Here is a 7300-nt window from a genome sequence, read left to right on the forward strand (position 1 = left end):
CCTCGTTTTGCACTCGTAGAAATAGATCTTTAGTTTGGTTTATGTTGGTGCTATGTGGGTGTCATTACTTCCCCTGGAGTGGGTTGTCTTCTGAACCCTAACTCTATTTAAATATATATATATATATATATATATATATATTGCATTATTATGTACATTTCAAGTTCTGTTTAAAGTGCAAAAGAATGATGAACAAACCTTATACATAGCTTATTTGTTTCGTAGAAACATGAAGAAGTTTAAATGGAAAACATGTATCTTGGATACTGCATTAATAAGTAATGGAGACAATGCAATGAGCTGTGACCACAGCAGATTATCAACAGTTGCCAATAAGCAATGGTTAGACACTTACAAGTGACCTCCTAAGAATGTATAATAAACAAGGTTTCAATTTATTCAAACACCAATTTCCTTGGAAAATTTAGGCTAAAATCATCCTTTATTGCCATATTGTGACAGGTTTTCCCAAGTTTGAAAAAAACGACTTTGAAGTGAGAATGTGATGTATAAAATGTGCTGACACAAGCCATGTACTTCCCTGGAATTATACATTATATCCACCATGACAGCTTGGCATTCAATTCAAATAACAGTATTCCAAATATGAAGATGTAGCAGTCCACAGTGGGTATTCAAAGCCTTCCTTTACTGAAGGCCATCACAAACTTTGACCTGTCGGCTCCTTTGCAAACTACATAAGTCGTTGCCACAGTATCACAGAAAGAGAGCTCCTCTGTTATTTAAAGTGAATCCTATCTTCTCTTTTACCAAACTGCAGCAAGCTGTCTCACTTGTGAGATAGAGCTGTGAGCCGGCGATTATTCATCATTCTGTATGCTAAAGTGGCGTTTAAGAGACATATCTCCATCCAGATAAAGGGAGAGACACACACACACACACACACACACACACACACACACACACACACACACACACAGAGATGGCCTTCCTCTCTGTAATGCTGTGCCTTGTGTCAGATGAATAATGCTCCCCTCTTCTTTCTCTGTCTCTGTCAATATCTGACATGCTTGAAATCCCTGTTTGGTGTTTCAACAAAAGAGATTTTGCTGTCAACAATGTGAAAGGAATTAGATGCTTTTCAAATGTAGAGCCAAAATGCTTATTGGAGCGGCAGTGACTTGTATCACTGAGGGAGCAGCCGGTGGCATAGGAGTGTGCCCAGTGTCTGGCTGCCTGTGTGTGTGTGTGTGTGTGTGTGTAGGTTAAAGCTTGACAGAAAGGCCTTGATGGTAGTCATACTGACTATTGTGATGTGAGCCGCTCAAACAAATTCAATGCTAGCATTTTGTCCTGCTTGCTTTTTAAATCTAGGATGTGCTGCCCCCATCGCATTGTTTTTTACGGTAGTCATTTTGGATCTAGGGAAAAAAGCCTGAAGCATAGTTCGCCCCTATTCACTTTCTATGGGAGGTGAGCGATTCACTTCTCAACCCATTATATTTGATAGCGCATCAGAACACTCTATGTAAAACCCCACACAGCGCCAGCATGTTGACACACACTCCGAATACATTTGCTTTTCTGGATAGACACACTTCAGCCACCCTACCATGAAAGATGTGGTAGAGGAAGGACAAGTGTGTCAAGAATGAGGCTTATGGCAAAGTAGCAACAAGTGGTTACAAGACAAAAAAAAGACAAAAACAATGCTATGTGCTGATTTTGTTTTGCTGTTGATACATCAATGGAGAGATTGAATTGGATGGACTGGTTTTAAACGCCGTTTTAACCAAAAACTATTCAAATTTATCTCCCATACACACCAATGGCGTCCATACAGACCACTTGCCAAACCATCGCAAGCATTTTGGGGTTCGGTGTCTTGCCCAAAGACACTTCGCCGTGCAGACAGGAGGATCCGGGGATCAAACCGCTAAGCGTGGGATTACTGAACAACCCGCTCTACCATTAAAGTGACATCTTCAACTTGTTTCGTCAGTCAGTCCAAAAATGTGCGATACGTATGTATTTTACAACAATGTAAATCAGAGAAAAATCAGCAAACCGTCACATTTGAGAAGCTGGGACCAGAACATGTTTGGCTGTTTTGCTGATTAACTCACTTAAAAGGATTCAAGTATAATCACAGATTTTGGCGATTCATTTTTTTAGTGAATTGAGGAGTCGGGACTGTCACTTTCTTTATTACCAGCAGATTTTTGAGGCCTGTTATATATATATATATATATATATATATATATATATATATTGAGTGTGATGGATCAATAAATCCACGGTTTAAGTATCTGCAGGTTTATCTTTCATGATCTGCAGTTTGAATGCATCGTCTTTGATTCCGAGAGGTAGTGCTGTGCACAACCCTTTCTTTATTTAATCCAGGTGCAGGAGAATAAAAGAAATAACTAGACTCTTTTATGTGCTGCAGCCCCATCTCATGAATTATGGCTGATAGAGTGCAATAACAATGTATTAAATGGAATTCTTGCATATTTAAATTTGAATCCTGACCGAGATTGCTGCGATTATCACCTGAATGAGTTCTGTGAAGCAAATCCGCCAGCTATCTTGGCAAAGTAGTTCGCCGTCAAGTATTGTGTTATCCATATCAGCGATAAGAGCTTATTAGTGTAAGGGCACACAGGGCAAAGCATGCTGGGTAATGGGGGGAGACAGGAGGAGAGAGAGTGAGAAAGATAAGAGTCACTGAAGAGACGGACATTTTTCTCCGTGTTCAAATCGGTTTGTGATTGCCCGCGTATCGCTGTGTTTGTGGAGTGCCCCGTGTTGCCAGGGTGACAACATCAGCCATCACTTCCATTACTCAAAGACTTTGGGGGGGGGGAAGACACACACACAGGACTCACTGAGCTACTCGCTGAGCTGTTCACCCACCAATCCGACCTGACAGAGGACGCCTAATCAGTGTCTGCCCGGGGAAGGGGGCTTTGGGACCATTTTTGGAGACTTCCTGTCTGAAATTTCCCCCTGAAACGGTGTCAAGAGAATGAACTGAGAGAGCAGGATCATTAATGAGCGAGTGAGTCAATGACTCTTCCTGCGAGACGCTCTGACTTACACCTCTGTGGGCTTCCAAGCCTGTTGATAAGATTTCAGCATCATGGAAGGTTGATGAACGGTTTCTTTTGTCTTCACGATCCAACAACAGAGGCCTGTCTTACAAACACAAACAAACTATTGTGACGACTAATGAATTAGGATGAATAAACATGAGCGCCAGAGAGACATTAGGAGGGTGAAAACTAAAACTGGTGCTGCTCCAAAAGGTGCTCCGAGGTAAAAAGCAGCTTGTGTGAAGGGTTATGCAAATTACCCCAAATTAACTGTGTTGATGCAAAGTCACATTTGACGTTCTTTTCATTCGCATCGTATTGTTTTTTTTCACACTCTGGAAACATCCTCTATTCATGAACGCTGATTTCACAATACGGGTTCGACCTGTTATCAATCATACTGATAGCAGCAGTCAGCTAATGTCATCAACCTCTTTATAGCGAGAGAGTGGAAACAGCTACAGTTACAATATTATCTTTTAAGATTCTCACCTCTCAAAAGCGCCAGCGTAATATTTTATTTATCAGAATCTTGTCATTTTTAAAACATATATATATCATTTATTGTTTATAGTGGATTATTATTATACAGGGAAGCTGGTAAATGTTCTCTGTATTATTACTACATCTGCCGAGGAGGTTTGTCTGCCTGTTAGTTAGCGGGTATCTGAAGAACTAATCCACAGATCTTAGTGAAATTTTCTGCAAAGTTTCCTGGACTAACGACCAACGACAGAGGGGCGAATAGAGCAGCATTTGCTGCCGCCAATCGTAAACAAATGAGACACAAATAAAATGTGTAATTATCAGAGCACACATGAAGGATGAAATGCACCCATAACTGCGCTGCCAGGCAAATAGTTTCTCGGTGCTCCTGTGTTATTTGCAGGTGTTTAATTCGGGTAATATGAAGACATTTGTTGCAAAATTAGCCCCTTTCTACGCAAATTAGCCTCACTAACAGTTTAATTCACAATCAGCGCTGCTAGCCACATGTAGTTACAGTGAAGATGATTAGCGTTCTGCAATCTGTTGCAGGAGAGGGGCGACATTGCACTTAGCTTCAAAGCTGTATGGGCATGTTTGCCCTGTGATATCATTAGCACGTTGTACTCTGTGACTCCGACCTTCAGACAGGGCAGATTTACAACAAGCTATGAACATAACACTGACGTATCAATTTTAAAGTTTATTTGGCAAACCTGTTAGCAAACAGTTGTCTATTTACATATACAGATACAGAGTAACCCAAGCAGTTATTTGTGCCCACCTGATGAACGCGAGTCCAATACTAACTCTCCTTTTACCTCTTTATCTCTTTTACCTCTGTTTTGGTCTCCACCAACTCCTGGGGGAAATGTCTGTCTCTTTAACTGTGTCTGACTGCTGTTTGGCTTTTGGAGCATTTTTCCTGAAAACGTTGCAATGACAGTAGATATAGTGCATCATAAAGTAGGTAGGGAGTGATTTTGGACGCAGTGCAGGTTATTCATCTTGGTCCACCCACACTGGTGTCTTCACTGGTTACATCCTCTAAGGCCTGTGTGGGTGTGTCTAAACGGAGCCTTATTGACTTGTCAATCGCTAGCCTCTCAGTTGTATTGCTGTTGGGGAAAGACATATTACACCTTTATGAGCTTGATTACATTATTTGAGAGGTTTATTATGCCAGGACATTGCTAGGGGATTTGTAGCGTTTCGAATCCCTTTCATTATTTTTTTCAATCATCTGACAACAGAAATTCATATGTTTGGCAAAAAATAACCCAAGTGTACCCTTCTGGTGTTATGAAGCTGGTTTATGTTGCAGGACATGGCAGGGAAATAAAATTCATTTGAGTGTAAAAGTCATAATAAACACTTTATGACCCTACAAAAGCTGTCATGATCTGTATTCATATCCATGCACACACCTGACTCATTAAGTCCCGTGCCAAGAAGACGGTATGTGAGTTAATGAGGCAACTAGGTTTACTGCCTAAGTATATACAAACACACACACACACACACACACACACAGCTGGGTGTGTAATGTGCCATTGGCTGAACACACAGTGGGCTAAGTAGGAATGGAACCAACTTGAGCTCGGTGGCATTAGTGTAATTGATGGCACCCGTCCTGTCCAAAACTATATTTGAACACAGGGTTTCCTGATGGCCCAGCAGGCCTGGGTACACTGCAGTCGCTGGAATTCACTCCGCACCAATCAATACCAAAGAGAATTTACACAGAGACTGTTACAGATGAAGGGCAGCTTATAGAACTAGTGTTACAGGACGTGTGGACACGGCAGGCCTTAATCTGAAACATTTATCACATGTGATTTGAAATCCTTTTTCATATGAATTAAAGTGAAAGAGAGGAGATATCGAGAGCAACAACTGGCAGAAACCTGAAATGCAGAATATCAAAATGAAATCAACCTGTAGAAACATATCTTATCATCAAATCTTCAAACTGAACTGACTATACTGCAACAAGGCGAGTCACTGCGCAGGAGTGACGTGGAGACGCCATATACGGCTGTGGTAGCAGGTAGCCACGCCTGAATACTCTGCTTTATGCTCTATTTGACTATAAATGGATCATAATTTACTAAATGAACATCATGCTGTATTAAAAAAGATTATAAACTAGCAATTCCAACTATAGACTGTTTACTGAGATAGAAAATCAAGAAGCAGTCATTTTCTCCAGACTTCCATACAATCAGAAGAGTTGCACACGTGCGTAAATTGACACACACACACACACACACACACAGAGCACAATAGTCTTAAGCATAGATGTGAGGTAGAACATGCTGTATAATCACTACGTTACCACCTGGAGCTTTGCCATACTTACTAGTTAGACTAAATGTTTGACCTTCTGGTCACATTAATAAAAAGGGTATTCTTAGAATGTCCAGCATTGGACATCTCAGATGCAGACTATATATTTCATTAGTCTAAACTATACTTGGTCAGTTACATGTGTATAACATCAGCTGCACTTTGAATGAATGTTAACACATGCTAATATTAGCATGTTAGCTATAGTTAACATGAAGCATTTAACGGTTGCTATGTTAGCATTGTACAATAACAGCCGAGGGTGATGGGAATTTGGTAATCTAGATGTTGTTTTTTAGGTATTTAGGTATTTAGAAACTGAAGCGGTGGATAAAATGAAATGAGCTTTATCTGCACAAGATGAAAAGTCATCAAGAAACATCGTCTGGGGCCAAATTTCACAGCAATCCATCCAGGTTTCTTAAGACATTTCACAGTTTGATAGTGATTACTGAGCGTACCTAACTGGGCCCTTAATTTGAGATCAGTCACACAAGTTAATGAGCCATAGCAAGACTGAATACATAAGTCTATAAACTGAGTATCAGTTGTTTTTTCTTTGAGAGCCAAAAATTATTCTAATATCAGGTTTATTGGTTTGATGTGAGAGGAATATGGGGAAAGTAGTTCTGACATTTTCCCTCTTCCACAGATTACTACTGAACCCTTGTAGACCAGGCTATTAGAACCTTGTTGAATATTTTACCCCCAAATAATCACAGCACTGTGAGCAGGTTTAATGGGAACACTCGGATCAAATCTGAACTACAAGACAGAAGAGAAGCTCGTTGAAGAGACTTGCATGCTTGTATAATTTGGAGCGCTTCAGCGACTTTGGGTGTGCTTGATTTATCCTGCTGGACATTCAACTAGTGAAAGGAGCTTAAAATGCAGGTGTCTTTTGTTCTTGTGAGCTAAAGCAGGAGCATCTAAAATGTCCTGTGTACAGAAGAGGAGCACAAAGATGGGGCCAAAATGGAAGAGAGACAAAAAAAAGACAAGGCTGGAGACTTTAGCACAAGGGAGAAGAAAGGGGCGAGGGAAGAAAAGTGGGAAATTGGAAGACGAAGAGCAGGAAGAGTTTGAACGGGGCGATGAATTCAGGAGCTATAGAGGGGGAAACTACGGGTGGAGTGGAGATTGGCGAGATGGAAAAGGACATTAAAAGGAGAGGGGGAGGAGGAAGCGACAGGGCTGAACTATTTCTACAAAGAAAAGGAGAAAGAAGGGTGAATAGAACAGCAATGGAAAGAAAGAGACACAAAGACAGGGGATGGATTGATGGATAAACGGATGGATGGTAAACAACCGTCTGGGTCATAATGACATGATGCAGCAGTGGGCTCTGTCTTCCCGACCTGACATTACCCCCCCCCCCCCCCCCCCCCCCCCCCCCACCCCCCACCCCC

This window comes from Anarrhichthys ocellatus, unplaced genomic scaffold (genome assembly GCF_004355925.1).
Source record: "Anarrhichthys ocellatus isolate YVR2014 unplaced genomic scaffold, GSC_Weel_1.0 scaffold109, whole genome shotgun sequence".
Lineage (NCBI taxonomy): Eukaryota > Metazoa > Chordata > Actinopteri > Perciformes > Anarhichadidae > Anarrhichthys > Anarrhichthys ocellatus.